The sequence below is a fragment of the Rhinolophus ferrumequinum genome, chromosome 3 (assembly GCF_004115265.2).
Source record: "Rhinolophus ferrumequinum isolate MPI-CBG mRhiFer1 chromosome 3, mRhiFer1_v1.p, whole genome shotgun sequence".
NCBI classification, from domain to species: domain Eukaryota; kingdom Metazoa; phylum Chordata; class Mammalia; order Chiroptera; family Rhinolophidae; genus Rhinolophus; species Rhinolophus ferrumequinum.
Genome location: NC_046286.1, coordinates 85,605,313 through 85,620,184, shown reverse-complemented (window position 1 = coordinate 85,620,184; position 14,872 = coordinate 85,605,313).

Genomic DNA, 14,872 nt, shown 5'->3' with positions numbered 1-14,872 from the left:
AAATAAACTAATAGAGAAAAATCTACATACTCATACACACCATTAGAGACAAGAAAGAGGCTACAACCAGAGGATAGAAAAGTTTACATAATTAAAATATTTCCCTATGTAAAACTGTGATAAATTAGAAAAAAATGTCGTCTGGATAATTATTTTTTTAAGTAGATTTAAAATTTAAAAAATTGAGTATGCCATTTATTCTTTCCTAGGGTTCTTGTTCATTAATAAATACAGAATATTCTTGGGTAATTAATTTTATGAAGCCAACACCACCCAAACTACAACCATGACAAAGATAGAAAAGGGAAAGCAAACGAACAAATTTTGTAAAGAACAGAAATCAGTCTCAACTATTAAGATAAAGATAAAAATCCTAAATAAAATATTAGCAAATTGAGTCCAGTAATATATCAAAAGAATATTTCATGATCTAGATATTTGAATATAGAAATATGTTTCTTTTAATATTAAAGATGCTATTGACTTAATTAGAAGTATAAATTAATGAAAGGAGAAAAAAATCAAGAGCTCACCAGTTGGAAACTCATCCATCTAATATACAGAAGGTACCAAAAAAACCGTATACACATTTTAAGACACGTGAAAAAAACTGTATTAAAATTACACTGATGGAAACCACTTTGAGCACCTCTTGTAATTGCAGAAGTCAAACGTTACTTGTTTTCATCTTTTGTTATCGGTACATATTGAGTATTACAATTTTAATACAGTGTTTTTTTCCTTTCTTAAAATGTGTGTAAATTTTCTTGGCACCCTTAGCCAATTAGGAAACACAAGAAGCATTTCTTTATGAAAGATGGAAACAGCAACAATAACCATAAGTACTAATATTTGGTAGTTCTCTAGAAGTTCTCACAAAAGTACCACAAAAACAAATACAAACATAATATATAAACCATTATAAAGAAGAGAAAAATATTGTATGTTCAGATGCTTTGTTATAAAATCTAAGAAAATCAAGTGAAAGCATTTTAGCTAGTAACAAAATTTCTCAATTTCACATGTTCTAACCGATGATTACTGATATATAGGAAACTGTTTTGCATTAACACAGAGATGTACAGTAATAAACTTAAGAAACATGAAATAACACATTGGAGAAATTTTTAAACCCAGTTGTATAGAAGAAAATATGATTAAATAGAAAGGGCAACTATCAGAAAATTTATTAGCATGTATGTGGTCAGTCTCATCCAAATCAATATATACATATAATTTATAAGTACATTAATATAAAGTTTATCTGGAAGAAAAAATATGGTAGCTGGATTATTGAAAACAACATTTAAAATATTAATGAGTAGGATTCTTTCTCTTTCATATTTTGAAATGTAACATAAAGCTTCTCAAGTTTTTAAATAAGTGCAAAAATAGATGGATCAATGGGAAAATAAGAAAACTCCCTCAAAGGTACCTGAGTATAATGAAAATTTTGGAATAAAACTCAATGTAGAATTTAGAGGCAATAGCTAGATAATAGGATATTTAACTCACTCTTTATAGAATTTTTTAACTATGTAGTTCACATTATATATGTGTACCTTGCCACACACTGATATACTGATGGATGTAAATTACTTACATATCAATGTAAATGACTTAAACACTAAAAGAACTAGAAGAGAATTCATCTGATCTTGGAGTGAGGTAGATTTCTATAAACATAAATATGTTTATAGGACATAGACATGATAAGAAAAGCTAAAAAAGAAAGTAAGAAATTAGAGATATTTATATGGATGAAAATTTAATACTTCCATATATCAAAATAACATTATAAACAAAATTTAAAATTTGAATTTAAAGCAAAATAAAACACGGGAAAAATATATAAGAGTTTTAACAAGGCTTAATTATATTATTCTATGTAAAGATCTAAAAAATTGAAATGTCTCAATAGAGGAATTTGAGATGAAGATCGAAGAAATTTCACGTAAGAAGAAAAATAAAAAGTAAAGATACGAAATGGAGCACAATTTCACACCAAAGAAAGCAATACAAATTGAACCAAAGAGAGCATTGCAAACTGTAAAATTACTTTAAAAATTATAATACCCACAGTAAGCAAGGTTTCAGTGAAATGAAAGTGCATGCATGCTGGTTGCGTGCACTGATAAAAAGTTAGGAAAGACATTTGACAAGTAATAAGTATTATAGTTTAGCTGCTTAAATATACTTTCAGAAATGTATTCTATCAAAACCATCTAAACACACAAAAAGATTTATAAAGTGATATCTATTATATTGCTATTTATAATATCAATAAGAAACAAGAAACATTTTAATCTTTAAAAGTGGATTGGTTAAATAAGGGATGGAATGTCAAAACAAGGGAATATCAAGTAGTCTTTAAAAATAATATTTTAGAATACATCCAAATGTATTTCTTAGAGGAAATAACACCTCACTGATTCTGGAATAGCAAAATAGAATATTGATATAAGTAGATCCTTGCTATCTCATCCCTCTCTGGCCCCTAGTCTCCACCTGCCCCCGTGGTGGCCTGTAAGGCACCCAAATATGAAAATAGTTGTTGGAACAATGTTTAGTGGGAAATAAATTTTTATAGATTAAATGTTAAATGAAAAAAAACTGGTTATAAAAACAACATGCCCAGTTTAAATGTGTACATATATGCATAAAACTGGTTTTAAATATTTATTTAATACACGATGGGATAAATTTTGTAACATTTTCTTTTTTGTGTGTTTTTCTGTATTTTTTGAACATGTACGGGGAGGTTATAATACATATATTAGCAGAAACATAAAAGTATAAGTTTCTCACAAAGAGTATGATTATAAAAGCTATGAAAATATATAGAGAAATTTGGGATATAGAAATGGGGACCTTAAATTATAACCTGCTTGTTGACCTTTATTCTATTAAACCCTCTATAGGTTCTTGTGAAACTTAGAAGACAAATTTTCCCTCTAACCAAAGAAACAAACAAATAAACAAACAAACAAAACAAAAGATTTATTTTCCTCTACTGCAGACTCACACAATTAGAAGAATGTTGATTGAGATATTCCCAAGATAAACACAACAGAATATTAGGAACAGCTGAGAGAGAAATTACTCATCTGATCTTGGATAAGTTACTATTTTTTATATTTATCTGTGCTTCAAATTACAAATTTATAAAATTGAATAATCATATATATGTAATTCAAGGATAAACACTTCCACTTCTCTTATGGGTCTCTCTGCCTCTAGTATATATGGGGAAAGGATGAGTTTGTTAGGCCATTTGTCACATGAAAGGTATATAGATAATTATTAAAACTCTTAAGTAGAATAGTATTATAATTATGATGAAGAGTTTAGGAGAACAAGTATTCACTAAACTTATGGAGGTGCAGTTCCATGATATAGATGAAAAGGCATGGATAGACAAATAGATCATTGAATCATGAGCAGAGTTCCTGAAGCTGTGAGAATAAGCAATCTCCATAGATAATATATTAGAGGGAAAAGGGAAGAGGACCAAAGAGTAAACTGAGGAACATGAAGCGCAGGGGAGAAAAAGAATAAAAAGAAAAGAAGAAATACATGCAAATAACCCAGCTGTTTTGGTTATCTACTATATAACAAAGTCTCACAAAGATTGGTCACGTAATAATAAAATCAACAGCCATTTTATTATTTCCCACAATGATGTAGGGTCACTATGCCCAGCTCTACGCTTCCTCTGCTGGTTTTGCTTAGGGTCTATAATGAAACTGCTGTCAGGTGGCAGATGGAACTCACAAATCTGAGACCTTGGTGGAAATGGCTGGAAGTCTATGTTCAACTGGAACATTGGGACAGCTATTGGGATGGCTTGGTCTCCTCAATGTCTCTCTATTTTTCTTTCTTCCTCTCTTTTTTCTTCCACTTCCCCCTGTGACTTCTTCCCATCTTCCCTACACATGGTCTCTCCATCTGGAAAGCTAGACTTCATAGATGGCAGCTCAGGACTCCCGAAAACACAAAAGTTGATGATTCCAGGCCTTCCTACGATTTAGGCTCAGACATGGCAATGTCACTTGTGCTTTATTTTCTTATTAAATCTTATTTATCTCATTTTCCAGCATGCATTCTCTTCTCTTGCCAGTAGGTCTTTCTATTATCCCACAAGCATGTTCAAAATTACCTTTGTGGCTTTTTCTGATGGTCTTCATCTTTCCGAAAATGTCCTCTTAACTCTCTTGCTCCTTTTAAAATATCAGTTATGTCAAAGCGTATCACAGGGGCATTCCATATTTAATGAACACGGGTGTCAATTTCAGAAGGCATTGCTCATTGGTAGCCATCTTTGGAGTCTAGTTACTACCCCAACACATAGGAATTTGTCAATAAATATGTATTTAGCCTATTAATGGTTTACAAAAACATATGAGGAATAAATTATTATCCCCATTTGACAGATGAAAATACTGAGGCCGAGAAATGTTAAGTGGTTTGGCTAAAATCACAGGGCTAAAAACTATAGGGCTTGTCAAACTCCCAAAGCTATAGTTCACAATGATAATTTGCATGGACAAAAGAAATACCTTTTTGATAACGACAAGACTAAAGGCCAGGAGTTGAGTGTGTGATACTTTCCCGTGCTCTTACTTTAAAGCCGGGTAGTGACAAGAATAATAATCTGGGGAAAAAACATGCTATAATGATGCTGTAGGATTCTTTAGAAATAAAAAGTCTCTTCAAAGACACCATTTCCAGCTGAGCCTTTGGGCAAGAAACTTAGTTTTCACTTTACAAATGACAGTCACAGACCATGAACACCTTTTTAAATGCTATTTTTCAAGGCTGAGAGCAAGCGGTCCAATTATAAAAGAATCGATCTTGTTAAACTTATTCTTAAATTTTTTATTTCCCTCCTTGGTTAATTCAATTTCCCTTCAAATGCATGAATCATCAGGACATAATGTGAACATTCAGCCACAATCGGAGAGGATGTTACATTATTTGGATGTACCTGATAGAATTCAAACAGAATAGTTTGAGCAGGGTCAAATGAAACTCACCCAGCTGCCTATCTACAGCAACCATGATGGTTATTGTTTTCTTGTCTTTACAGGCTACATAAAAGATTTGTTATAATGAAAGAGAATGCACATTTCTCTGCTTATTTTATCCAAAGTGGTAACAAGTTTAAAAAGAAATGGGAAGCTGACATTTGTCTGTGCTGACGTCGGACTGAGAATTGTGCTAGGAAATTTCTCTTCATCTCAAGCAGTTTTCACGACAACTCTGCGAAAATGTGTAGCAGCATTCCTTATTTACAGATGAAGAAAAATATAGCTCAGACAAGTTAGGTGACTAACTCAAGTTTACACAGCTGATCAGTGGCAAATTAAGGATTTGAATGAAGATCTGTGTGACTTCAAAGTCCTGCCTTGGTCACTGTCTCTGAAGCTTTCATCCTCATCATTTGGAACCACAGGCAAATACTAAATACTCATAAACAAAAATTGACCTCATAATATCATAAAATCCAATTTGTAGAAGAATCAGAAAAGTTAGAATTTGGAAGCTTTTGAGGTGTAGAGTTTTAAGGGTAGAGAGAGAAGGGAATGAGAGACATTTGTTTCTCAGAGAAAAAAATGGGAACAAACCAGGCCCCAGAGACTCTCCCTTTCATCAGGATTTTGCTCATGAAATATTTTGGAATTGTCCTCTTCCTCACCACCCCCTACTTTAACCCAGAAATTTCTGACTGCACATTTGCCGTAGGGGTTTTACTATGGTAACCTTCAGGCCTACACAAAGAGCACAGTCAAAACAAATAGCTCTCTTTAAATGTCATTATGGGGAGTAAAATTCTATGTGGTGTATTAATGGGCCTCCCACAGCTAAATCCTAACATACCACTTTGAAAAATGTCCCCTGTGGGTATCACTTAAACCAACAAAAGTGAGGGAATTTGAGAGTTAAGAGACAACCCAATCTAGCTCTGGTAAAAATTAATAGAAGACAGAGAGTATGAATAAATAAGTTAGGAATCAGGGAAACAAATTAAATTTGCTTTGTTTTCATCTTTTTTAAATGTTATTTTAATGTGGAAGGTCTAAAGAGAAATCTAGCTTTTATTTTTTTACATGCAATTTCCTTATTTTTGAATTTAATAAATCATTAATGGAAGTAGAAATCCTGCCTTTGGCTTTAAAAATATAAAGAAGAAGAGAAATATGGATTTCTTCTCCAGCCACCAGACAGCATTTATAAAAGATCAGAGCAATGCCCTAAGTAAATAATATACTTACAGTGTTTACCCAGCATGCACTGCTCACCTGATAAATATGTTGCTAGCTCATTTTTTTAAGGACTTATTAAGGAATAAGCTAATTTCCAAGGCTTATTAAGGAATTAGTCGGCATACCTAATAGACCTCTAGAGAAAATTTGACTCATGATGTAACTGTATCTTGAGGATAGGACTGATGTATGGCTGGAAATCTTCATGAAAATATTTTAAAGCTTTCACCAGTTCTTTATTAAGCCTACAACTTATTTGCTTATTGCATATTTTTCAAAGCAAAGGAATTAGTTCTTATTTTGCTTCCCCCTGCCTGGAGCCTGAGGCAGCTAGCTTTAATCTATGCTCTGACTCCCTAGGATAGCTGAGAAATTCACCATCCATATCCTACAGGAAGAAAAACTGACATTGAGCATAATCAGCACCGGCTACAACCAGGATGTTTATGACACGGCTTTAAGTCTTTAAACTATCTCTCCTTTGTTCCCACTCTTCTGTTTTTTTCTTCCACACATCTCTTCACCAACTCTATTTCTAAATGGTCTCTGCAAAACCAAATTAAAAGCGTAACACAGTTTAACCATGTGATACCCAACACAATGAGGAGATCTGGAAGGTATGTTCTCGGATACTGGAGGCTGAGAGTGAACTTCTCAGTACTGTGCCTCATACATCATATTCAAAAGGGAAAAAAAAGACATTGACTTCCTAAAAGTCTGTCATTTCTCTTCTAGAACTGAATTGGTCATTCATTACCAATTTCTGAGAGAGAATTGTCTGAGAAAACAAAAGTGACTACTACCATATTATTTTCGAATTGTCTCATTCGCTTCAACTTTGAAGTGAGAACAATGGATTTGGAGTAGAATCCATGCCTTAATGTTATCTACCAATAGTTAAAGACCACAACATTGTATGCCAGAGGAAAGTAACTATGACTATTTCTTTGAAAATATTTTGATATTATGATAAAAAAAATCAAAGTCATATTCCGAAATAAAGCTGACTTTATGCGTTCATGGTACTCCTGTATAACAGTAAGAAATGTGTTAAGTTCATCTTTCATTGAAATAAGCCTTAAAATTGAGTTAGCAGGGTTTTAGTTGGAACAGAACTAGATCAATGTCTAGGACCTACCTCTACCATATGCTTAAAGTGATTTTAGCCATTACATCTCTTTGAATGCTTTTCTCCTTTTAAATACAAAAATAATGATATATATTGTATAGAATTTGCTGTTAAAATTCAATTATATAATATTCATGTATTTAACAAATGCTTATTATGTCATGCAAGGCCCAGAGGATAAGGTGATGAACAAAATATCTCCATTATCAAGGATCTTATATTCTAGCGGTGGCTAAGAAAATAAAGGTGGAGCAAAATGACAGAGAGAGAGAGAAAGAGAGAGAGAAGTATAGAAACTGTTAGAAAATGACATAGCCAATGACACACCAGTGTTGAGTAGCTTTGAATTATACTTCAATGGATTGGGAGTTGGTTGAAGTTAATGAAAGTAGAAAAGTCATATGATTCAATTTACCTTTGGAAAAATCCACTCTGACTACTTTGCAAAATATTAGAAAGACAAGAATTGGATTGGGGGATCATATGGGAGTCTCTCGTAAGAGTCCCAGCAAAAGATGCTGGTGTCTTGGACTAGTGCTTAAAATTCTTTAGAGGTTGTTGAATTTAAAGTATTTTTTTTTTAAAGTTTGAGTCAATGGTATTTGCAGATTAATTAGATATGGGTTAGGAAAGAAAGAGAATCTATCAATCTTGGCCTGATCAAGTGAGGAGATACCTATATCTACATATAGATAAACACTGACGCTCATGAGACTTAAGCCCCTCACTTGCACATAACCTTCTCAAGGCTCTGAGGCTCTACACTGGGTCCTAAATGTTTATTTACACTGTCAATTTTTTTTTTAATACTGTCCAAAACTAAGATAGATTAACTGTGATTGGTTAAAACCATTGTTTCCTTATCCTGGGTCACAACTACTCCTTGGGTCAGCCAATATGGCAGTGGACATAGACATTTCTGGAATCCAGCTAAAAGGAAGTTGAATAGGGGGTTGTGGTAGGTTGTTAAACATGACCCACAATGAAACACTCCTCCATTTGTCCAGATCCCTTTGCAATGTGACTGTACGGCTCTTCCCATCAAGTAGAGTCTATTTCCTCTCACACCTCTTGAATCAAGCCAGTCTTGTGTCTTGCCTTCACCAAGAAAATATTGCAGAAGAAAAATATTAAAGCCCGACTTTAAGGTGACTCAGAGCTTCCATTTTCCATCTTGGAACCCAGATTGAGACCACATGGAGAGCAAGACCACAATGAATGAGATATCATATGGAGAGAGAAACCACATAGAAGAGAATCAAGGAGCCCCAGTTTGACAGCAGCAACAAAGTCCCCAATATCAAGCGAGATGTCACCTTTGGTTTTCCAGTACCAAACTGCCCCAGACAGACACCCAGACAGACATCATAGGGAAGGGAGCGTAGACAAGCCATCCCCAAAAAGCCCCAAATACCCAACCCACAGAACTGTAAGCAATAAAAATGTTACTGCTGAAGTTCTCTGTATTGCATTTTGTTTTGTTTTTCACAGTAGTAGATAGCTGATATAAAGATAATTTAGCTTGTTTCAGCAGACTATATTTTTGTGGTTTGTAGATGCTATAATATATAGTTAGGTTATTGTTTTCTTTCCATGTGTATCACTGGTCTCCAGGAATACTTTTACCACTCACTGTGCTTACTCTCCTGGCATTATGACACCAGTGTTCAGGGCCAGAGATGCTTCTGCACAATGAATGTGTCCTGTGGTTTCTGGCACCCAAACTGTATGAGCATTGGAAACAAAACAATGCTAAAATATACAGAGCCAGAATAAATATGAGAAAATTTTTTTCAAAGCATTACCTGCGTAAAATTCTGAGTATTAGATTCTTAGTAATGTCAGATCAAAATGGAAGTTCTTGAAAATGTAGCATATAAATTATAAATTTACTATGTATTTGTTTTAATGACAATTGCACATAATGCAATTTATCAGAAATTCTGTGCTAGTCAGGCATGAACCTGTATCAGGAATACAAAAGCAAGTATATTTGTGAAGGCGCAAATACGTTGTCATTATGTAATCACAGTTTCTAAATCTGACCACAATTTTAAAATTTCTATGACATTGTTAATGATAATTATGAAGCTGAAATAAGTTTTTCTAACTATCAAGAATTTAAATTTATTTCTAAGTTACTTTAAAAACTTTAAAGCTAGAATGATTTTTTAAGACTATAACTTTTCAGAGCAGTTTTAGGTTCACAGCAAAATTGAGATGAAGGTATAGAAATTTCCTATACACTCCTTCTCCTACATGCATAACCTCTCCCATTATCACTCACCAGAGTGGTGTATTTGTTACATTAATTAATCTACATTGACGCATCATTACCACCTGAAGTCTGTAGTTTACATTAAGTTTTACTCTTAGTGTACACATTTTATGAGTATGGGCAAATGGATAATGACATGTATCCACCATTATAGTGTCATACAGAGTATTTCCACTGCCCTAAAAAATCCTTTGCTCTTTCTGTTCATCCTTTACCTCCATGACCAGAACCCCTACCAACCATTGATCTTTTTTACTGTCTCACTAGTTTTGCCTTTTTCAGAATGCCATGTAGTTAGAATCATACGGTATGTAGCCTTGTCTGATTGGTTCTGTTCACTTAGTAATATGCATTTAAGTTTCTTCTATGTGTTTTCATAGTTTGACACCTCACTTCTTTTTATCAGTGAATAACATGTCATTGTTTAATGTACTATCTCTTATTTATTCACTCACGTACTGATGGAAAGGTTGCTTCCTTCCAAATTTAGGCAATTATGAATAAAACTGTTTTAAATATCCACATGCTAGTTTTTGTGTGGACATAAGTTTTCAACTCCTTTGGGTAAATAACAAAAAGTGTGATTGTTAGATCATATAGTAAGAGTATGTTCAATATTGTAAGAAACCACAAAATTGTTTACCAAAGTGCTTGTACAATTTTTTTTACTTCTACCAGCAATGAATGAGAGTTCCTGTTGTTCCGTACCCTTATCAGAATTTGCTGTTGTCAGTTTTCTGGATTGTAAACATTCTAATAGGTTTGTAGTGGTATCTCATTTTCATTTTCATTTGCATCTTCCTAATGACATATGATGTGGAGCATCTTTTCATATACTTATTTGCCATCTATAGATCTTCTTTGGCAAGGTACTGGTTAAGATGGTTGGCCCATTTTTAAAATCAGGTATTTGTTTTTTCATTGTTGAGTTTGATTTACTTCTTAATTTAATTTTCGAATGTTTACTTTTTAAAGAAAGGATTAACCATGCTAGAGGAAAGAATGAATTACTTTCGTATTGCCTTTCTGGAAATGTTATAGACTATTGCCATATGTATATATAATAAGAAATACGCCACTAAAAACATAAAAGATATGGAAATGTTTTGGGCAGCTGATTCTTAAAACTATTAAGTTATTTCTATAGATTTTATTATTTGGGAATATTTTCAGTCTTTTAAATTTTGTTAATTCATTCTTCTAAAAAAAAGTCACTTTTGTTACGTATTTGGAAATTATAACTTTTATTATTTTTCTTAAACCTCTCCAAACTCCATGTGCTCCAGGCCTCAAAAAGTCAGGCTGTAAACTCGGTAGCACCATTTACCACAATTGGAACACTGAGGAAGGTATTAAAGAGCTTTGAGAATTCTAAGGTACTATCTAAACATAAAGCCTTGCCATTTTTATATTTTCGTTCTGAAAGGCACTGAATGGATCCCCAGTCTATAACTGTATAAAATGGCTGAGGGGTCACAACTTTCCAAGCTCTTAAAGGACAAGTGCTCCCTTTGGCTGTCAAAGACCCTACTTCTGTACCTGGGGAATTTATAACTGTGCTAGGCGACCCAATAGAAGGGGAAAGTAGAAAACCCAATAGAAGTGGCTGGCAGAATCTTGGGACATAAGCAGCCATCAGTAGAGTCATATGACCCATAAGCAATGGTCAAAGAGCTCCCGTTGGCTCCTCCTCCCAGCTATGACAAGAGGAACCAGCACAGACCCACAGCACTGCTGAGACAAGGTGCTCTCTCAAAAGGCATGGGATGGTGAGGCATAGGCTCTGCTGTCTCCTTGCTCCCTGCTTCTAGCAATAATTGCTCCTCTATAGCACATCAATGATGACTTTGCTCCCTCCACCTCCAGTGATTTTTAATGAGTGCTTCAAGAGCCGATTTGACAGTTTGAAAACAAGAGAGAAAACCAACCAATTAAGTAACAGAATAAAGACTGATATTTGCTCTTTGCTTTCCTGATAATTTCTAATTCTGCTGCAAACATTGTAGAAAGAGAAAAGTCATAGACAAAGAAATGAAGAATAAATCCAAAGATTACTATATCAATACACAAAGCTACTCAAATTCCCAGAAATGCATTTCATCACTTAGACATATATGCCTATAAACATCACCCAAAATAGGGTACAGTAGTCCCCCCTTATCTGCAATTTCACTTTCCATGGTTTTGATTTCTGCAGTTTGCTACCCATGGTTAACAATGGTCCAAGAATATTAAATGGAAAATTTTAGAAATAAACAAATCATAAGTTCTAAAGACCATGTTTTTTCTGAGAAGCGTGATGAAATCTCATGCTGTCCAGCTCCATCCTGCTCCATCCCACGCAGGAGGTGAATCATCCCTTTTTCCAGAGTATCCATGTTGTCTGTATATGCTACCCACCCATGTGTCACTTAGTGGCCCTCTCAGTTATTAGACTGACTTGCAATATCACAGAGCTTATGTTCAAGTAACTCTTACTGAACTTTATAATGGCCACAAATAATGGTGGCAATTCGGATATGCCAAAGAGAAGCCATGAAGTATTTCCTTTAAGTGAACAGGTATTAATGTATAGCAAAAACAAAACAAAACAAAACAGTGTATATACATTTTGGTACTGTGTGCAGTTTCAGATATCCACTGCGGGAGAGGGGGTATGTGTCTTGGACTGTACCCCCTGTGGATAAGAGGTACTACTGTAATTAAGCATGTTCCACAATTCTATTAGAGAAATAATGTGTTCATAGCATTTAAAAAGCAAATATTTGAATTTGAGGTGTCTTCTTTACCCAATTGCAGATGATACAGTTTTAACATCCATCCCTCCTGTCTCTATTATTCCTTTCCTCTAGGGCTGTGAACTGATTTTATCACTTTTGGTCACATTAGTCTTCTGGAATAGCTATCAAAGTTTATGAGTATATTCGGCTATCTTGTCTTTAAAAAAAAAAAATCCTTCCCTGGATCCCTGTTCAATATTAACTAACTGAAACCCACAGGATAATGAATCTGTAAAACGAGGGGGAAAAATTAAATATCTGAGTTTTCTGTCATATTATATGAATTTGAAAGACAATTAAAAATTTACATGACTTTTGAATAGAACCTACATAATATTGCTAGATTTAAATATGATTTATATATGTTTTAAATTAAACAATTTAAGAATGTTTTCCATTCAACAGTTTCAGTATTTCTTTTTCCTGAGCATAAATCTGGTTGCTCCCACGCATTTTAATGAAATTTGAGCCTTCTTTTCATAATAATTGAGAAGATTTTTTCCCATCTGAATCTAGGTTGTTGGTCTTTCTTTGACACACTTATTTATTTTCTGAAGGCGACTCAAAAAAGCAGATTTGTTCAGAATATAAAAACTAAGTTGACTAAACTCTACAACCCAAAGAATACATTAGATACCAACTAATTACTATATTCAGATAAAACACTGAATTACACCCAAAAACTTAGGTTCTGTATGTCCTATACCTAATCCATTTAGTACAATGTAACTCAAATTCCACTTGATAACCTCACTTGTTTGCCAAGAAAAAAGCTATTAATTTATTAAAAATAAACATAATGGATGTTATTAAGGCAGGAGCTTCATATTTTCACAAGAGTTTACTTTTCAGACCAATCTATAAAGGGTCTAACAATTATATTACATAAGTAGTTTGCATTCATATGTGCAGTCTTATTTCCACCAAATCATTTCTAAATATCCAGACAGATTTATTAATCTAAGTTAGCCAAACTATGACAATGCCTTAATTTAAATACAAGATAAAAATCTTTTGCTAAACATTTGTATTATTTCATATGAACTCGAGCTTTTAATTTTAAATCAAAGACTTTTAAATATTGGAATCTATAAGAGAAATAACATCAAATTATTAAAATCTGAGATAATATAAGAGAGAAAATAATGTACCATTTCTCAGTGATCATCAAATAAGAGGGTGCTCTTATAAAATCTAGAATGTTGCCTTCATTCATCATTGTAGAATAAAGTTGTGGAGCATCAGCTATCACTACGAAAATTTTCACTTTATTTATTCATTTATTTATTTTTGGTCAGTTCCAGCCATGTTTTCAAGAAATTTTAAAATATATTTCAATTTCTGAAAGCATCAAAATATTATTTATGGCATTTTCAATCAACTTTATTGTTCTAAATTTTTGTTTTTTAATGTTATCCTCTACTTTTTCCCTTGATTATGGAACAATTATAATACAGGTCTTCTGTCAGAGCCCCTCAGCAACCAAACCAAGGTACCATATGCCTCCAAGAGTTGAAAAACACTGGAGACATCAGAACATGAATTGCACAGATATTTATGAGAATATTTAACAAGAATGAGGAAATATAAAACAGTCGGGAGATCCTATATTTTATGAAAAGGTCACTCTTTCATGAAGTGTTTTTTCTGTTCAGGCTTATAGAATTATGACTACAATACCATAGCCTTAACTTCGGCAGGATTCCCTAGCTGAACGGTGGATCCTTAAGTAACTCATTGCGATGAAAAGGTCATCTGCATCTGCCAATAGTTTATCTCTGCTTCAGCTCATATTAAGAGCAGTAAACCTTAGATCAACCCAAACCAGTATAATATACACATCTATAATGGCAGGCATGTTATCTAGGGGAAAACATGGAATAGACTAGAAAGTACATTGTCTATGAATGAATCATACATAATTTTTAGATGGAGTTTTTTACATTATACATAGATTTGTGTAGCCCAACAGACTAACTAGAAACCTTAGTCCTTTAAACATTAATAGGGTTCTCTTCTTATTTTGTGTTCTGTTGTTTCGTTAGCAAACCTGTCTTTCTTTCAACGTTCTTTACCAAATTTCAAATTACTTGTATGTACATTCACATAACCTGCTTGATCCTTTAGAATTTCAGAAACTGAAGATGAAACTCCCGATTCCAAACTTCAGTCAGATGAACATGAGGAATGAAGGCAAGAGTAAAAGAAACAGAAAGTTGGATCTCTTCCAATCCTAACACCTCAGCTAGTTCTCCATATTCACGTTAAATCCTCAGCAAGGTTTCTAAGGCAATAAACATACTTCCCAAAGAAAAAATAACCTTACTGCTCAGGAGAAGGTGACACACAATAACTGTTACCATATTTCCACTCAGGGAAGCTTCTGTCTTTATTTTAAACCTGCCATTTTAGAGTTCAA